The following is a 20040-nucleotide window of genomic DNA, read 5'->3' as shown; positions in this document are numbered from 1 at the left end:
GAGTGCAGGGTGGAGCCGAGACAAGGGCCGGGGGTCCGGATGCTCTCAACAGAGCCCTCTCCACTACATCGAAGGCCGAGGGGGAACCACTCTCTCTGGCCTCCGAGAGTCGTCTCCCACTCGGATCCGATGAAGGGATCGGAACCGGCGCCGAGACGATCGGATCCGAAGGACCAGTGCGCTCCGACCTGGACGGAGCCAAAGGCACACTGAATCCCTCGGATCCGAAGCTCGGGCCACGGCTCCGAGAGGTCGGATCCGACAGACTCGAGGGCAGGGTCGGATCTGAAGTACCAAGTACTGTCGGTGCCGACCCACCCCCGGCTCCAACGCTGCTCGGCTCCGAACGCTCCGAACCCGGGTAGCGGGTCGGAGAAGGAGCAATTGGAGCAAAAAATGGTGTCGAGCTCCCCCCCGAAGGGGGGGGAGGCAAGAGCACTCCCATCTGCATCTGGGCCTGGATGAATCTTCGCATCATCCGGTCCAAGTCTGCATCAGACATGCTGAACGTTGATCACGAAGAGGCCACCGAAGCAGGCCTGGAATGCCGCCTCGATGACCTCGATGGAGATCGGGCCTCCTCCTCCTCCTCGGGCCCTGGGGAGAAACAAGGAGATCGGAGCCGAGGAGGAGGAGACCTAGAAGCAGTGGAGGGAGAAGCCCGCTTAGCTGGCGGGGCCAAAGCGGAGGCCTCGGCCCGCCGCTTGTGGTGCTTCTCCCTCCGTTTCTCCCTTCTAGCCTCCCTGTCCTCCGGCGCTTTAGCAGGAGTTTGAGTCCCGGCCGAATGAAGGGGGGCAGGAGTGGCAACAACCACAGCCTGCGGTAGTGCCACGGGAGCAGCGGAGGCTGGAGCCGAGTCCGGGGGCAAAAGACCCGCCAGGACCAGCTTCGACCTCCGCTCTTTCAGTGCCCTGGGGTTGAACGCTGCACAAATGGTACAGCCTGAGGTGAGGTGTTCAACCCCAAGGCACCGAACGCACCGAGTGTGGCCATCAGCCGGGGAGAGCTTATGGCCACACTCGGTACATTGAGAAAAAATGGCTTTTGGGGCCTCAGCCATACTTAAAGAAAAAAAGGTAGTGCTACACAAACACACAGGCCCCAAAAACACAACACACACACACACTCACTAACGACCAGCGAAGGGAGGGAAAAAACTAAGTAAAAGAAAAATTTTTTTATATACTACAGGGAACCTAACTCTTACGCACTTTATTTTTTAAAATAAGGAAGAGAATTTGACAGAAAAACACACTTAACTGACGTTTTTTTTCTTGAGCTCAATGGAATCCAGCTATCCACAAGTGCGGCAAACTAGATCTGAGGTCATGGAGGGTTGGCAGGGGATTATGGGTGAGGGGAGGAGCTAGGAGCTCGGATCCATTAGCTTGAAACAAGTTGCCGGCTCGGATTCGATATCGGGTCCAAGACCCACAGGTTGCTGACAAATTAAGTCCCTACTTCAGATGCTTTGTTTGATACAGACAGGTAGTTTGTTCCAGAGTATGGGACATCTCTGGGACAGGAATCTATCCCTCCAGCATGTTCTGTTTATTGTGGTGACAAGGTTTAGGTTTCTAGAGAGTGTCGCTCAGAGGGATTGGGATTTCTAAGTGGAGCATGTCCAACAGCTCTGGGCTTGACATAGCTTGTTATGTTAGGCAGAGATCGCCTCTGAGCAGGTGATATGCGACGGAGTAAAGCTGAGATTTTTGAGATGGTCTGCATAAGGCATCTGTTTGAGGTCGGTAATACTCTTTGTGAGGTATTTCTGCGGTCTTTCCAGTTGTTGTAGATGTCTTGTGAAGTACATACCAAAAGGGGTGTTGTACTCTATAATGGGTCTAATGAGTGATGAGTAGAGGGGAACAATGACCTATTTTTTCCTGGATGAGAAACCTTTTGTGATGCGGTGTGCCATGTAGAAGGATTTCCCGACTACTGTGGTGATGTGATTATCAAAGGAGAGACTACTGTCCATCTGTGTCCCAATGTCTCTTATCAAGCAAGGTAAAGGTCGCTGAAGACAGTGTACACTTCCCGTACTGATCCATCGTCCTAGACTCCTTGTTAGGGGGATGAACTGAAGAGAAAGACTCGGCAACTTCCTTCTGTGTGGCCGCAGCCGCCACCATAGCATCTACCGGGACTCCCTTTGTCAAAAATTCTTTCCCTTGGGGAGCAGACAAAAAGTTGTTGGGGCATCGAGGAACCGGCTCCACAGAGTCAGGAGACTCCCACACCCTTCGACAGATAAGGTCCAGGAGCTCGAAGGGTGGAGACACCCAGGAGGCGGAGGGCTGGGCGCCAAAGGCCTTAAGGAATACTGACTCCTCCTCAGAGGGGGTTTTGGAAGGCCATTCTCCTCTTTGTTTCAAGATCTCCAGGATATCGGAGAACGAAACATCCTCAGAGGAAGACTTAGGGGACCCCTCCGACTCCTCGAGGTCAGTATCGGAAGTGAGGGACTCGTCCTGGGAGTCTATGTGCTTCCTCTTGCAAGCTTTCTTTCTGGGGGGTTCCTCAGGCACAGACTCTGAGGGCCCCTCAGAAAGAAGGGGACCACTCATGGGGGTGTCCTTAGGCCCTTGCGCCCTGCTGTCCAAGGATAGGTGGATGTCAGAAGCTCTTGCCGGTGTCGTAGGGGATGGAAGGACCGATCCGAGAGAAGTAGCTGACCTAGCCAGCGCGCTCCGCATAGCCTCGAAGGCGGGACCTCCCAAATCGGAGGACCCCCACCTTCCAAGGCCTTGACCGGGACCGGAGTCCCCGCCGTCGAGGCGCCAAGGGGAAGGCTCGGCACCGACTGGTGCTCCGAGACATCCCCCTCGGGCCCGATGGAGGAGACCTGAGTCTCTAACCCTGTGGACGGAGCCGACAGGGTCAGAGCCAATGCTGGCACCTATAAACCCCGCTGGGGGATCGGCGCCGGCACAGGAAGTCCCTCGGAGCGGAACTTACCAGCTCCGACGACAAGGATGCGCTCGGAGAAGGAATAGCAGGTACAACCAACAGAGCTGGCTCCGGAGCCGACTGGGTCAGAGCCGAGAAAAGTTTGGTCAACACCGGCAACTGTAGGAGCCTCTGCACCACCCTATCTACATCCAAATCAGAAAGCCTGGAGGATTTGGAGGAAATGGATGGAGAAGCAGACCTCCTATCTGGAGAAGCTTGCCTTAAACTTGGCAACTGGCTCCGAATCGGTTCCAAAATTATCGGAGCGGGTGCAGAGTCAGTCAATACAGTTACTTCCTGCGGCCCCGAAGTCAGTGGAGCCAAGGAAGCAGATTCCACAATGGAAATTTTAGAAGGTGGCTCCAAAACAATAGATGGAGCCAGCGACCTCTTCTTGGATGTGGAGGATTTAGACTTTGACTGGGAGCTGGGAGCCGAAGCTAAATCCTCCTCAAAGGACGGTTTTAGCAGTCCCTTTAGGATCAATTTGTTTTTCCTCTCTTGGAGCACCCGAGGACTAAAGGCGTGGCAGAAACTGCACAACTCCTGAAGGTGGATGGCTCCAAGACAGTAAACACAGAGTGCCCGTCTGTGATAGACATTTTATAGGCACACTTAGTACACTTTTTAAAGCCCGAGGGCTTATGCTCTTTTTGTTCCTTAGACATTCTAACAAATAGTAGCAGTCGCTACCAAAAGGGCGGGAAACCACTAACACAGAAGCAGAAACACGAAACAACACACACAGGCACAGGGGAGAACCTCTAATTAAAACGGTTCTCAACTTAAATTAAGAAAAAACTAACCAAGCAAGCACACGAGGAGGACTAGGTCCTCTAATTTAAACGGGCCTAGCCTGAGGGTGTAAGGGATACCACACACAACACACTAGTACACTACAAAAACAATGCAGCAACACCACTATAGAATAACAGAGTTATTTTAGCCAAGAATTAGCAAAAAAATTTTCCACAAAAAAAGACTTTTTTAATACTTAGCCACAGCCAAGTCGAGACCACGTCCGAACTCTACAAGTGGCAAACGAGATCTGGGAATGTGGAACAGTGTATTGTGGGATACCATCTTAGCCCAGCCAATCAAAGACTTTCGAGCTAGTAGGTAGGCAGAGTCAGAGCCGACATTCGGCTCCAAACCCACAGGTGAAGAATGTAGGCGAGATAGGACTACATAACATCACCTGATGTTCATAAGGATCATTTGCATATATCCTATGTGCCTCCGATACAAGAGGTTTGGGAGGTCACTCAGTGGAAGTTCTAGCTTTGCTGGAGTTTTCATTTTGTTTTTACATCTTAAAGGTTGAGAAATTCTTCCCTTAGTTAAAGCCAGCTTCTGTGAAGTCAGCCTTCTTGAGGGCCCCTACCTTCCACTTACCAAACAGTAACCAGACGGACTCCCAACTGATCAGCAAAGCATCTCTCACCATAGACTGTGGCAGGCTCAGATGAAACAGTAACCCTACACTGACACTGGTGGGTACAGTCCACAATGTCACAGTTAAATGGCAAAGGTCTGACATAAGTAGAATGTCAGAGAAGGATTAAAGACACTGGAGCTACTGGCACCACACTGTCCGGTGACCATCATCATACAGAGATGGTTAAAAGGAATGGTGCAGCTTGTGACAGTCATATGACCAAAACACTGCCCGTGATAACACCTGTCACTGTATCCTTACCAAGGTGGTCAAGGTTAACACTCCCTAGGTTCTCTCTCACTGTAGGCAGCAGGTACAACACTAGTGGGTATCCAATAATTTCCAGAAAAAAAGGATTATTCTCTGTGCTGGAATAAAAATGGGGGGTTTGCCAGTTAATGATCATTCCAGCATCTGCAACTCAAGAACTCAAGGAATATATACCAAGTACCACCCTTGACAAAGTTGCTAGCAACAAATCATTGAAGTAAGGGAATTCAGCAAGTCCCTTCTTTCTGCAGCATGACTGTCACCATACACAGTTTGGTAAACAGTCTGAGCATAGGGGGAGACCAACCACAGCAACAGTTCATACTGAAAGAAATGCCCAACCAGGAAAATAAAGCAAAACTACTCTGCATAACCCTGATAGCAATGTGTCAGATGAGATCCATTTCCAGTGAAGCTATCCAAGTGCCCTGCAAGATCATTCCCTGCAGTCAGCATCTCATACCTTATGCACTACATGTGCTCTCTGAAACAGCTGAGGTCTGGGAAAGAAAACTCCCATTCCTTCTGTAACAAGGAAGAGCAAGATTACAAATTTCTGCCACTCTTGGAAGGAGGAGAAAGCTTCTATAGCTCCATTCAGATATGCAGACTCTGCCTGTTCAAGGAGATGTCTGAAGACCAGATGGAGATTTAGCACATTTTCTTTGGGGAAAAAACAAACAGATCTAAGATACAGCTATCTCAGAATACATCTAAAAAAACTCTCAAACCCCTGGTTACAGTTGTCCAAGCTGGAGTTGCTTTGAGACGGATTCCCAGAGGCAGTTCTGTGAGGTCTAGGACTTCTATCACCTCTTACTGGGAACCAGGGCCCTCATCTTCTCAGAAAACATCTTTTTGGGGAAATAGTAAGAAGAGAAATAGGTGGGGGAGTATCACACATCCCTCCCCCTAAGCTGATCAATATCTGCTCCTGTTTTGCAGATATTCTGCCAAATCCTAGGATGATCGATAGGGGAAAAAAAACATCACTATGGAAGGAGACATCCAGAAAGTCCTGTTCTTACAGCAAGAGATCCTGACCAAGAGCCTCTAATGTACCCTTTCCTGAACCTGCTTGCTCTAGCCTCAGCATCAGTACAGTTGAAATTTACTATGTAAAAGTCCACTGTGAAAGCTGTATTAAGAATGTTTTCTACAGAATTCTTCAACCAACAGTATAAAGAAGTTATGTACTCACCATAATGTTCCATCTAAGTTGTTATTCATTTGTCATCAACCTGTGGGTTCCTGGAATGGCATGGATCAGACGGCCACATATCCAGCATCTTAATCCAAGCTCCAAGCTCCCCCCTACCCATAATGGCCCTGTCTCCTTCCTCCCTTCAGATTGAGTTTGCTACACAACCTAGCATCGCTCCCGACCCAAAAACCTTAACCCATGCCAAAAACCATAAAAAGAAGGAAAGAGCAACTGGCACCCTGGAGATGGCCATATCTTCTACTCGTGAGACCACCACACAGTCTGTGCAAGGCAAGAAGAAGGAGGGAGGGATGGCTGACGACAAATGAAGAACAACTCAGATGGAATGTTATGGTGAGTATATAACTTCTTTATCTGAAGTTATCTTAATTTGGTTGTCTACCTGTGGGACAGAGTCCCCAGCTACTAAATACCTGGAAGGCCCTCATGGAAGGATATTCCGGAGGACAGAGGAACCAAAGGATGCCCTGTTCCTGGATATGATGTCCAATTTTTAGTGTGAGATAAAGGTATGAGATGAAGCCCAGGTGGCCACAGAAAGTACAGTTTTGTACCTACCATAAATGTAGATGTTCGAAGATCCACATTGCTGCAGTCCTTACATATGGGTAGTCCGCTGTCCTCGGTCGGCCCGAATACCAAAGTATTAGGCTGACGTCGGTCATGGGCGCTCAGATCTGACATCAGAGCGTCAGGGTATAAAAGCGCATGACCAACGTCATATCCTCAGTCTTTTCTTGCCCCAGATGTCAGAAGGCCCTAAAAAGAAAGGCCACAGCCCAAAAACAGGGTACCTCCCAAAAACATACCCAACAACAACCATCACCCAAACCATATAACCATGCCAAACTACAGAGGGGAAGGAGGGAGGGTAAAATTGGACTGCAGCAATGTGGATCTTCGAACATCTACATTTATGGTAGGTACAAAACTGTACTATGTTCTTCATCTCACATTGCTGCAGTCCTTACATATGGGCAGAATCCCAAAGCAGAGGTAAAGGGAGGATGGCAAAATCATAAAGCATTAGGGGCTGCTAAAATGCCCTGTAATATTGCAGTGGCAAATCCAGCCCTAGACTTAGAATAAAGAGGAAGGTGGTAATGCTTGGAAAAAGTATGTACTGAACTCCAAGTGGCTGCTTCCAAAATATCTTTGTAGCTACCCCTTAGAAAGGCAGTAGAAGTGGCAGTAGCTCTAGTGGAATGAGGTCTGATTCCAGCCGGAATCTCCTTACCATGATGGGAATAACAGAAAGAAATACAAAACCCAATCCATTTAGAAATAGTTTGTTTTGAAACAGGTTTTCCCTGAGAACCCAAAGCAAAAGAAACAAACAACTGCTGCGACTGCCTGAACCCCTTGGTTCTGCTCAAATAATAACGTAACTGCCTGTGAATATCCAAAGTATGCAAAATCTTCTCCCCTTTATTTTGGGGGTTTGCATAAAAAGTAGGCAAATGAATAGTTTGGTTCAAAGCCACACTAGAAACCACTTTAGGCATAAAGGAAGGATTAGTACGCAAAGATACCCTATCCTTATGAAAAATCAGGAAAGGTTCCACTGCCATAAGGGCCTGTAATTCAGAAACCCTTCTTGCAGAGGTAATGGCCAACAAAAAAGCAGTCTTCCATGATAAATACTTTAACTCGGCAGTAGCTGCAGGCTCAAAAGGTTGTAGAGTAAGCTTTTCCAACACAAAATTGAGATCCCAAGCAGGAGTAGGAGCTCTATGGGGGTCTTATGTTCTTTGCCCCTCTAAGAAATTGCTTAAACAAAGGATGGGAAAATAAAGGAGGGTCACAGTCATAGTGAGCAGAAATGGCTGCAGCATGAACCTTTATAGAGGAGAAAGACAAACCCTTGTCCAATAACTCAGTAAGATATTGAAGAGAAACACTTAAATCAGGCTTGGAAACATCAAAGTCCTTCGCTTTGCTCCAAAGAAAAAATCTCCTCCATTTATCAGCGTAAACTTTCCTTGTACTAGGCCTTCTGGCCTCCAAAATAACATTCAAAACTTGTTGTGGAAGCTGAGACCCTCCAGGGTCTAAAACAGAATATGCCAGGCTGTGAGATGCAGAGACTGAATCTTGACATTGAGGAAGTGATTGCCCTCCTGAGACAAAAGATGTGGAATCAAAGGCAGAGGCCATGGAGGCTCCCGTACCAAACTCCCCAGTAGTGGGTACCAGTGCTGTCGAGGCCAATCCGGCGCTATCAGAATCATGGATGGCTTGTCTATTCTGGCCTTCAGGAGTACCTTGGGAATGAGAGGCAGAGGTGGAAAGGCATAGACATGAAGATTGCTCCAACTGAATGATAGAGCATCCACCTTCCAAGCTGTGGGATGAAACATTTTTGTGCAAAACTTTGGCAACTGGTAATTTAGTGGGGAAGCGAACAGATCTATGTCTGGAGTCCCCATAACACTGTCAACTTTTGAAACACATGAGGATCCAGTTTCCACTCGTGAGGATCCACAATTTGTCTGCTCAACACATCCGCTAAGGAGTTCTGTGCTCCTGGTAGAAACCTTGCCTGAAGATTGAGGTGTAAACTGAGAGCAGTCTCCCACAAAATCATCGCTTGCCTGCAAAGAGGGTACGAATGGGTTCCCCCTTGCTTGTTGATGTACCACATGACAGTAGTGTTGTCTGTTTGAATCAACACCTGTCCTGGGTGAAGTAAATCCTTGAAAGCCATCAATGCAAATTGGACTGCTAACATCTCCTTCAAGTTGATATGCAAATGTTGAAGTCTGACAGGCCACGTGTCTTGCACCCATTTTCCATTGAGGTGTGCTCCCCAGGCCTTGTCCGAGGCATCTGTCGTTAGAATCTGACTCGCCTCTGGTCGGGTCACAGAGAGTCCCTTGTTTAGGTGACATTCCTGAGCCCACCACAAAAATTCTTTCTGAATGCAAGGTATTATCTGAATGACAGTGTCTAGATCTTGGCAGTGTTGTGTCCATACATTTTTGAGATACCATTGAAGCTTCCTCATATGCAGTTTGGCATTGGGAAGCACCAGAATACAAGATGCCATGAACCCCAAGGCTTGAAGGACTGTCCTTGCAGTCAGCCTGGACTGTAGAGACATTTGATGGAAATAAAGAGAAAGGCTTCTTTGTTTGTCCAGGGTCAAAAAGGCCATCTGGGAAGCTGTATTCAGTCTCACACCCAGAAAGCACATGTCCTGAGAGGGTACTAGACTGGACTTTGTTTCGTTCACAGAATACCCTAGGCATCTTAACACTACCATCACATACTGTAGATGATGCAGAAGTTCGTCTTTGTGTTGTGCAATAATCAGGCAATCGTCCAAATAAGGATAAATCTGTATTCCTCTTAACCTGAAAAAGGCTATCACTGGAGCCAGAACCTTTGTGAACACTCTGGGCGCAGTAGATAAGCCAAAGGGCAATGCAGAGAACTGATAATGTAAATTTCCAGCCCGAAAACGCAGGTACCTCCTGCAACTGGGCCTGATAGGAACATGAAGATAAGCCTCTTTGAGATCCAGAGTTACCATCCAGTGATCTTTTCCCAACAGAGGTAAAAGCTGTTGTAACGTCAGCATTTTGAACTTTGGAATGTCCAGATAAGTGTTGAGGATAGATAAATCCAAAATTGGTCTCCATGTGTTCCCTTTCTTTGGTAGTAGAAACAGGCAAGAATAAAATCCTAGTCCCACTTCTGACACAGGAACTGGCTGTATAGCTCCTATTTGAAGAAGTAAAGAAATCTGCTTGTGAGCCTCGATCCTTTGCCGAGGAGGAACGTCTGGCATGCCTTTGAAAGGAGGCAATGTATGGAAATAGAACTTGTAGCCTCGGTTTATAATGTCCAATACCCATTTGTCCTGGGTGACTAAAAGCCAGTTTTGCTTGAAAAGTGCTAACTTTCCTCCCAAAGGAGCTGCCAGGGAAGAAGAATCTGGCAGCTGAAAATGCAGGTCATTGGGCCTGTTTACGAAAGGACTGGCCCCTGCCCTCACCTGCAGATTGTGCAGGTGAACTCCAAGTTCTAGGCCTGAATGTACTGTGAGCTCTGCCCCTGCCACGTCTAGATCTACCCCTAGACTGAGATTCAGAAGAAGGGTAGGTCCACCCCTTAGTAGGCCAATTTCTACTAAACTTTGGAGGTTGCACCTGCAAAAAATCTTTAACAGTCTGCATGGACTTAGCCTTGTCTTCCATTTTCTTCAAAACCGACTCCACAGGGGACCAAACAAAACTTCAGACTGTAAAGGGGCATCCAGAATTCTAGTTTTAACATGCTCGGACAAATTCTGATCCTTAAGCCAGGCGTGCCTACGAAGAACTGAACCAGTGGCAGCCACCCTAGAAGAGGCCTGTACAGCATCAAAACCACACTGCAAAGAATGCTTACCCACCTGTTCAGAGACATGTACTAAATCCTGCAATTCTTTACACTCTATGCCCTCTGCCAAAGCATCCACTTTAGATTTTAGCTGAGAAAGGAGGAAATTCTGATATTTCAACATATGAAACTGGCAATTTAAAGCCCTCATTGCTAAAGTAGAAGAGGTATACACCTTCTTACCCCATCTATCCAAAGCTCTAGCTTCCTTATCTAGAGGAACCGGATTCTTTACAACAGAAGCTCTAACACCCTTAGGCCCCTGACTAATAGTTTCTGGGTCCGCCCTAGGACTCTTATACAGATATTTATGAGCCTCAGGCACCCTGTAATACCTGTCCGGTTTAACTGGCGCAGGAGGCAAAGAATCTGGGTTAAGGGAAGCCTCCGAGAAAACATCTTGAACAACATCCAAAACAGGAGGTATAGCCAAGAGTCTATGCTGTGGTAAAAACAATAATTCCCTAAGCCTCTTCCGTGAATCAGAGAAATCCTGTCCTTCCCACTTAAAATGCTCCCTCATGGAATGCAGAGTTTCTGAAAATAAAAAATCCTCTGGAGGAGAAGCAGAAGGAGTGGAATCCTCTACATCAGAATCCGAATAAGGGGGAAAATCTTGAATATCTTCAGCAGAAGAGTCTGAGTCATCTGAGGCCTGATCCAAACTTTCCAACTCTGGCTCCACCCTGGGCCTCTTATCAGGAGGGGGCATAGAACCTCTAATTAAAGTAATCAAATCTTCTGCCATTTTAAGCATGTACTTTTTAGGCACAGACCCTGAAGTACCTGGAGGGACACCAGAGGAAGGCAAAACAGACTTGCCCTTAGAAGAAGCCTTAGAAATAGTAGCAGAAGGCCTAACCACCTTAGGCTTAGAAGGGAGAACAGTAACCTGAGAGGCCCCTTCAGCTTGACCTGACTCCTGTGAGGCCACATCCTGCAAAATCAAAGTTTCCCCCTGAGACTCAACAGAAACTTCAGCCGGATCCACCTGCTCCACTGTAGTTTCTGCAGGACCGGCGTCCGAAATGGACGAATCAACCTGTCTAGGTTTCAAGGATTTGTCTTTGCACTTCTTCGTGGAAGCGGGCGTCGGAGGATCCGACGGCATATTATAATTACACCGCTACCAAAGACTAACCTAGCACAATCTAACCTTCTTTTTATAGTGCGCTTATTAAACCTAGCACAAAACCGACACCCGACTACGTCGTGGTCCGGTCCCAAACAAAGAATGCAAAGAGAGTGATAATCCCTATGCGGTATCTGTTTCCCACAAGAAATACAATTATTCACTTTTTCTGACATCCGGAATTAACTGAGGCAAGAAAAACAAAAATATTCCCCAACGGGGTACTTAGCCCAACTTGGTTTCGGTCTGAAACTCAGAATACGAAAATTTCAGAACGCCGAACGGCACTTGCAACGCTGCTTCTGCATCGGACCATGCGGCAAAAAAGACTGAGGATATGACGTTGGTCATGCGCTTTTATACCCTGACGCTCTGATGTCAGATCTGAGCGCCCATGACCGACGTCAGCCTAATACTTTGGTATTCGGGCCGACCGAGGACAGCGGACTACCCATATGTAAGGACTGCAGCAATGTGAGATGAAGAACATCAAATATCATCTAATGAAACTCTAGACCAAAAGGCAGCTGAAGTAGACATTGACCTGGTATAATGTGCCTTTACTTGACCCGGGGGAGTTAACCCCTTAGTAGAACACGCCAGCAAAATACATTGGGAAATCCAACAGGCAATGGTGATCTTAGATACTGATTTCCCTAAGAAGAGTTTAGAGTAGGATACAATGAGCTGGTCAGTCTTTTGAAATGCTTTAGTCCTGTGTAAGTAAAAACGCAACCATCTGTGCACATCCAACAAGTGCAATTTATGTTCTCCCTTACTTTGGAAATTCAGGAAAAAGAAGAAAACGGGAGATGAATAACCGGATTAATATTGGATTCTGAAGCTACCTTAGGAAGAAAGGAGGGATTAGTACACAAGGATACCCTATCCTTATGAAAAATCAAATAAGGAAGTTTGACTGACAACGCTTGACGTTCCGAAACTCTTCTGGCAGAAGTAAATGCGACCAAAAAGGGCGTCTTCCAAGACAAAAATTGCAGATCCACAGTAGCCGTGGGTTCAAAGGGAGGCGAAACAAATCCCTGTAAAACCAACATAAGATCCCATGGCAATGTACAGTCCTTGATCGATGGCTGAAGAAGAAAACTGCCTTTTAGGAAGGCTTTAGAGAGCTTAGAAGATGCTAAGGAAGCCATATTATATGCCCCACATGAAAATTAAAAAATGCCACTAGTTGAACTTTGACTGTGGAAAAACTAACACCTTGGTGAAAGATCCTTGCTAAAAATCCAAAATTGAGGAGCCTGGAGCAGTGAAAGGATCTATAGCACACTGTGAAGCCCAGATTGAAAAAATGTTTCCATTTACTGGAGTATACCTTTCTGGTGGACGATTTAAGAGCAGCCACCAGGATCTTTTTGACAGGTGAGGATAAACCACGAATCCTGATAATCAGGGGAACTGGAGCAGCCAGGTGGTGAGCTTCAGACTGCCCAGGTCTGGATGGGGAATCCCTGAGGGATAAGAAATGAGATCCGGAAGTGGATCCAATGTCCATGGTGGAGCCACCAGATGAGACCACAGAGAGGGGAAACCAGACTTGGTGAGGTCAGAATGGGGCAATGAGGATTACTAGGCTCCCCAGCCTGTGTGCCTTGTGGAGGAATTTCAGAATCAAGGGGAGAGTAGGATAGGCATACAGAAGACCAGGAGGCCAAGTACGAAACAGAGCGACTCTAGGGGCTTCCCCCAGAGGGGGGTTCAGAGCAAAAAACTCACTGCACTTTGCATTGAAAAGAGAGACTAAAAGATCACAGTAAGGCTGTCCTCACTTGAAAAAGATCTGTTCTGCCACTGAAGGATTCAGAGACCACTCATAAGGCATCAGAATAGACCTGCTGAGCCTGTCCACTAGAATGTTGGATCTTCCTGGAATATGCGTTGCCACCAGAAAATGACCGGTGGAGATCACCCACTCCCACACTCTCATGGCCTCATGACATAGGGGGGTATGACCTGGTTCCCCCTTGTTTGCTGATGCACCAGACCACCGACATGTTGTCTGCCTGGATAGCAACTGTCCCTAGAGGAAGATGGACATGGAGAGCCCTCATCTTCAGGACGTTGATATGCAATTTGGTCTCATAAGGGGACCATGTGCCTTGGACTGTCCTTCCGAAGAAATGCCGCCCCCACTCTAGCAGGGAGGTGTATGTAGTCACTGTGGCTGATGGAAACGAGGGGAGAAAAGGATGACCCTGAAGAAGGTCCGGAGAGTGTAACCACCACAGAAGAGAGTTCCTGCACACCCGAGAGACGCAGACAGGGTGAGACAATGGAAGGTTTAACACTGATCATTGAACTGCAAGAGTCCACTGAAAAATCCACATGTGAAGGCATGCCTGAGGCAGGAGACTGATTGTGGCTGCCATGGACCTCAACGCCCTTAATACTATTTCCACAGTCGGGTGAATGGGCTAGAAGGATACCCAGAGTGTGGAGTTTCAGTGACTGTATCCTCTCCGAGGTAAAACCTTGGTTTGAATTGTGTCCAACCAGGCCCCTATGAACTCTAAGACCTGGACCGGGGCCAGTGAAGACTTCTTGAGATTGATGGTGATGCCCAAACGGTGGGCTAGGAGAAGAAAGTGATCTCTCGCTAGACATAGCTGATGCCTGGAAGGGGCAGCAAGGAGTCAATCGTCCTGGTAAGGGAAGACCTGAATGCCCTGGAGTCTCAGGTGAGCCGCTACCACTGCCATGACTTTGGTGAACAGCCTGGGAGTTGTGGTCAGACCAAAGGGGAGCACTCGAAACTGGTAATGACTGGCTCCCAACCGGAGATGGAGGAACCTCAGACAGCGCCTGTCCATTTTTATGTGGTAGTACGCATCCTAGACGTCAACTGAGCACATCCAATCGTTTTCCTGCGGAAAGGGCAGGATAGACTGAAGGGTGACTATCCCGAACTTCATCTTGGCCACTGACAGGTTCAAAGTGGATAGATCCAGAATTGGTCTTACGTCCCCCATCTTATTTGGCACTAACGAGAACCTGGAATAAATGCCTGATCTGGACTGGTCTTGGGGGACATGTTGGATGACCCATTTTTCTAGCAGCTTTGTAATCTCCAGTGCTGCATCCTCCCTGTGCGTGGGTGGAATGTCTGGAAGGTTTCTGGGTGACAGAGGTGACTTCAGAAATGGGATTCAATAACCTCTGGATATAATCTGCAACACCCAACGATCTTCCGTGATGGACTCCCAAGCTGTTAGGTGAAGTGAAAAGTGACTCCTGACCATCTCAAAATGCAAGCAGTCGAGCAACCCTTCAGGGCTACTGCTCGGGTCTGTCCAAGAAAGCTTTTAGAGACCATTAATTCGGATCCTGAGTGTCCTGGGAGAAACTCAGATTTCCGGAACCACATCTTTTTAGTCCCTCACTGATTCCTGGAGAAGGATCATTGAGGGGCCGAAAAGTGAATCCCGACAACAGACAGTCTTCCCGTCCTTCTTACTCTGGACTAGGGTGTCATGTACCGTCTTCCAAAAAAAGGGAGAAACCATTGTACGGGGCATTTGTAAAGGATGCCTTTAAGGGTTCCAAAAAAGCACACAACCGGAGCTAGGCATGACGCCTGATGGAAACACCAGTGCCGGCAGCTCTAGCGGTACCTTCTGTTGCATGGGAGAGGAGACACAGAGGTGTTTGCCACAGATATCAGGGTGGCCATTCAGGAGGAGAACACTTTGTCCTCCACCAAGGTAGACTCAGTGATCTACTTGACTAGGTCTCGCTGCAGCCTAACCACGTGCCAGGCAGTTCAGCACCTGGACAGAAAAGGCCGCTGAAGCATACACCCACTTCCCAAAATGATCCATCATCCTGGACTCTCAGACTGGAGGGTGGACCGTAGAGCTCTCCTGAGTGAGCTCTTTCTTAATGGTAGCTGCCACCACCATGGCATCAAGGGAGATCCTTTATGCCAGTGGGTCCTGTCCAAACAGGGGCTCAAAACATTGTCAGGGTGCTTGAGAATGGGGCTCCACCATGTCCAGTTCCTTCCATGCCCGAAATGTATTCAGATCCACCACGGAATCAGCGGGAGGGGACACCCAGGAAATAGAGGGTTCTGCGCCAAAAGCCTTCAGGAACACTGATTTGTCCGAGTTAGGTTTCTGGACAGCCCAACCCCCACCCCCCACTGGCATAGGATTTCTATGAGGTCTCTGAAGCAGACATCCTCTGGGGGTGATCGGGGGGAACCTTCCTCTTCCTCCAAATTGGTGTCTTCAGTGAACGACTCTGGTGGGGAGTCCAAGTGCCTCCTTTTATACGTGTGTTTGTGAGGACCTTCCTCAGTGGGGGATTCTGGGGAGGATTCGCCAACGGCTTGCTGCTCCCAAGTAGGGGCACCCTGGGGCATAGAGGAGGCAGGCTGGCCCTAAGATGGCAGAATGGTTGAACCTACACCACAGAGGGAGCCAGCATGGACTCTGAAGACGAGATAGTCAAGGGTATCGATGGAATCAAGATGACCCTCTCCACCATGTCGAAAGCCAAAGTGAAACGGACCTCCTGAGAAAGGGGGATGGTTGGCGCCATATCCCTCTGATCCAACAGTGAAGTCAGAGCAGAGTCCATAGGGACTGAAATACCTAGGAGAAGGCTCTGCTCCAAAAGGATCTGGGCCGACACCATCCCCTTGGATCTGCCTCCAAGGCTATGTCTCGGAGAGCCAGACGGATCAGAGCAAGTCAGATCTGACCTGCTCAAGGCCACAGCCGGCGTCGAGGTACAAGGTACCATCGCAGCCGACCACTCGACGCATAGTGTCCTTGGATCCAACATCTCCAAAACCGGAGGCCAGGTTGGAGAAGGAGAAATAGGGATGAACACAGATTGCATGCCCACGGCTCTGGAGGAAGAAGGGGCAGGCAAGACTCCCAACTGGATCTGGGTGTGGATATACTTCCGCTTCATCCTGTCCATCTCCGCTTCAGAAAGGCTGCGGGTGAAATGAGATGAGCAGGCCATAGACACTGGCCTGGAGTTGTCGTGAGGGGAAGCCTGCACTGGAGACCAGGTCCAAAGCTCCTCCGGCTCTACGGAAAACAGGGGGGAATGGAGCCAAAACAGGGGGGAATGGAGCCAGGGGAACTCCGACCTCGGGTCCGATCTAACCTTGGGAGGAGGGCCTGCCAGACCAGAGTAATCCAGGGATCACTTCTTGGGACTATCCCTGTGCTTGGCCTGTTTCTCTCCATCCACAGGCCTCTTGGGGGGAGGTTCATAGGTAGGTACTAGGGCTATCGGCCCAAGGGTCTAAGTGAGCCTAGCTAACAAGGGTCCCTGGCTTACACCACCCAAGAAAGCTATTTTCCTGTGCCACTGTCGAGCAGAGCCACAGAAGTGATCCTCAGGGCATTATTTCCTGTTTCCCATTCACTCATCAAGATTTTTCTTTGAAGAGTGCTAATGAGGAACTTTGCTTGACATAGATGGGTAGCTTATTCCAGAGTATGGGGAGTCTCTGGGACAGGAATCTATCCCTTCAGCATGTCCTGTTTACTATGGTGACAAGGTTTAGGTCCCTAGAATGTGTAGCTTGGAGGGATTGGGATTTCTTTAGGTGTAGCATGTCCAACAGCTCTGGGTTTGACATAGCTTTATATGTTAGGCACAGATCACCATGGAGTAGGCAATATGCTACAGAGTAAAGCTTGAGTTTTTTTTGAGATGGTCAGTGTAGGGCATCTGTTTGAGGCCAGTAATCCTCTTTGTGAGGTACTTCTGTGGCCTTTCCAACTGCTGCAGATGTCTTGTGAGGTACATTCCAAAAGGGGCGTTGTACTCTATAACGGGTCTAATGAGCATCAAGTAGAGGGGAACAATGACCTATTTTTTCCTGGATGAGAACCCTTTTGTGATGGTGTGCCATGTGGAAGGACTTCCTGACTATTGTGGTGATGTGATTATCAAAGGAGAGACTACTGTCCACCTGGGTCCCAAGGTCTCTTATCACACATCTGGTGTTAAGCAGACTGCTGCCTACGTGGTAGTTCATGGCTACAGATTTTTTACCAAAGGGGATGACAATGCACTTTTTTGGCACTGAGCTTGAGGCCATGGCTCTGACAACAGGCATATGTCTCAGTGAGGCCCTCTTGTAGGATGTTCACATTATTTGTGGACTCTACTATGGCTCCAGGTTTGCAGCTATTTGCGAACTTCATTAGCCAGAGGCCTTCTGTGTTAGCCTGTACTTCAGAGAAGTAGATACCAAACAGGACAGGTCCCAGGACTGAACCCTGTGGTACTCCACTTGTCACTGGTTTGGACTCAGATTTGGAGTCTGCAACTTTTACAGTGTGGATTCTGTCAGTGAGCCAGTTGGCAACCCATCTTCTGACGTAGGGATTTATACCTAATTTAGTGAGTTTAGCTATAATTCCAGAATGGAGGATGGTGTTGAAAGCCTTAGGGAGGTCAAGACAGGCTGTGTGAACCACCTTACCCTTGTCTACAGCTTTGGTGACTGCCTTAAAGAAGTTGATCAGGTTCAGGAGGCATGATCTGCCTTTCACAAACCCGAATTGGGTGGGATCCAGAGTTTGGAGGTTACCAATGTCTTAGGTTTACGAGTTCCATGATGATACGTTCCATGGCCATGCAGTCCAGGCTAATAGGGCAATAGTTCCCAGGATCAGTGGTGGCTCCCCCTTTGATGCACAGTAACAGTTATCCCACTCTACATTCAGTGGGCACAAAGCCTGATGTGAGGCTATGATGCACCATGGTACTTAGGTGGGGAGCCAGTTTGTTCTGAAATTCATCTAAAACACAGTCTGGGATGTTGTCCAGTCCCATGGATGCTGTGTTTTTGTCTTTAGTGAGTGCAGCTTTTACCTGCTAGTTGTAATTACAGAGACGCTGCATTTGTCCTGTATAGATATGGGCCCTTTATGGGGTGAGAGGGTGATAAAGTTAGCACTGAACCTATCTGCCTAGATGTGGGCAATATCAATTGGTTCTGTAATTTTCATGTCATTGCGCTGTAACTCAGAGCAGATCTGGGTGTTGCCATTGAGATTCTTGACATAGCTACAGAATGCTTTGTGGTTGTCTTTCGAATCAGTGCCGATTTTTTCGTAGCTAGCTTTGGGGATCTAGCTTCTTACTAAGGCGGACCAGGGAGCTCCTCCACTCATGGGATTTTACTCTCTTTTGCAACAGTTTCTTCATTCTGTTGTACAGCTTGTTTATGGCAAGGGACTACCAGATTGGCTTCCTTTTTTTGGAGGATAGCATCTTGGTTCTGTTTGGGATAGCATGATCCATGCAGTCGTGTAAGTGCTTATAGAGTGACTTGTGTAGGATTCAGCAGTCATAACTGTATTGTCCATATGCATGGGTGTCATGAAGTTCACTACTTCTCTCTTAAGAAGCATGAAGTTGGCTTTGGAGAAAATTTTTACTGTGGTTTCCTTAATGGGGGGTGGGGGGTGGGATGTGTATATCTAGGGGGATTAGCTTATGGTCAGATTGGACCAACAAGGAGTTGACTTCAGGTGTGGAACACCTGTCACTCATGTTGGTAATGACTAAGTCTAGGATATTGTTGCCCCTGGTGGGGGTGTGGATAAGTTGATCCAGGGCACTGGAATTTATGAAATCCAGAAAGCATTGAGCAAAGAGTTGGTACATGAGTAGTTTACCCAGTTAATGATGGGGTAGATGAAATCGCCCATTATTAGAGCATTTGATTGAACCCTAATATTTTCCAGTATATCAAGAAAAGAGGAGTGGGAATCCTGGGGCATGGTGGGGGATCTGTAGCAAGCTACAATTTGGATTGCAGTTTTGCCCAGAGTTAGTTGCACTTGGATAACCGCGGATGCATTATGCTAAACAACTAGCCTGGAGGTGTGGATATCCTTAATAAATATGGACATACCTCCGCCTTTGGTGTTCCGGTCCAGGTTACATGGCCAAAAAGTGTGGTATGAGTTATAGCCTGGTAGTGCAGGGGTGCTCTCTGGAGCCTTGAACCAGGTCTCAGTCACTGCACAGATATCAATGTTCTCCATTTTAAGGTGTACTTAGAGTGAGTATATTTTGAGATTTAGACTTATAGCATTGAGTAGCATTACCCTCAGTTTTGCTTGCCTGTTCCTGTTATGGTGGTGAATTTATCATTTAAACCTTTCCTAAAAAAGGCACTATAGGGGCAGCAAAAGCCTTAGCTAGTATCCAGAATCCCAGGGGGCGACAGGTGTAGGCCATCTCTGGCAAAGCATCATGGTCTGTCAAACATGTTGTCCCAGGTAGACAGATACTGAATCCTCAGAATGACACCAAAAGCGTAGCCAATTGTTGAAGTCAATCATTTTGTCCTTGTACTGAGATATCATTCTGGGTGATGGCAGAATGCTACTCAGGGCTAGGGTCATACCTGGCAGGTCTACAAGATCGGACAGCTCTTCCATGTCTCTTTTCATGTAGTCCAGGGAGGTGCATCTCAGGTTGTTCACACCAACATGGACAATGACAGAGTCATATTTGTACTTGTTGTGGAGTGTTTGTGGGTTATGTGGTGAACCCTGGCACCAGACAGGCAGCTGACAGTAACCTTCTCCTTGTTTAGCCTGGTGAGTGGGACATCAGTGTGCC

General features: G+C 47.8%; 1 protein-coding gene across 1 annotated transcript in view; it reads right to left on the bottom strand.

The window, feature by feature from the left end:
- The window catches only part of MAN2B1 (mannosidase alpha class 2B member 1), a 1009708-nt gene that overhangs the window by 401390 nt on the left and 588278 nt on the right, over positions 1-20040 (bottom strand). The window lies entirely within an intron of this gene.

Source organism: Protopterus annectens, chromosome 9.part0 (genome assembly GCF_019279795.1).
Source record: "Protopterus annectens isolate FY-2018-M chromosome 9.part0, PAN1.0, whole genome shotgun sequence".
NCBI classification, from domain to species: Eukaryota; Metazoa; Chordata; order Ceratodontiformes; family Protopteridae; genus Protopterus; species Protopterus annectens.
Note: the sequence above shows the minus strand (reverse complement) of the source record. Positions and strands in the feature narration are given on the sequence as shown.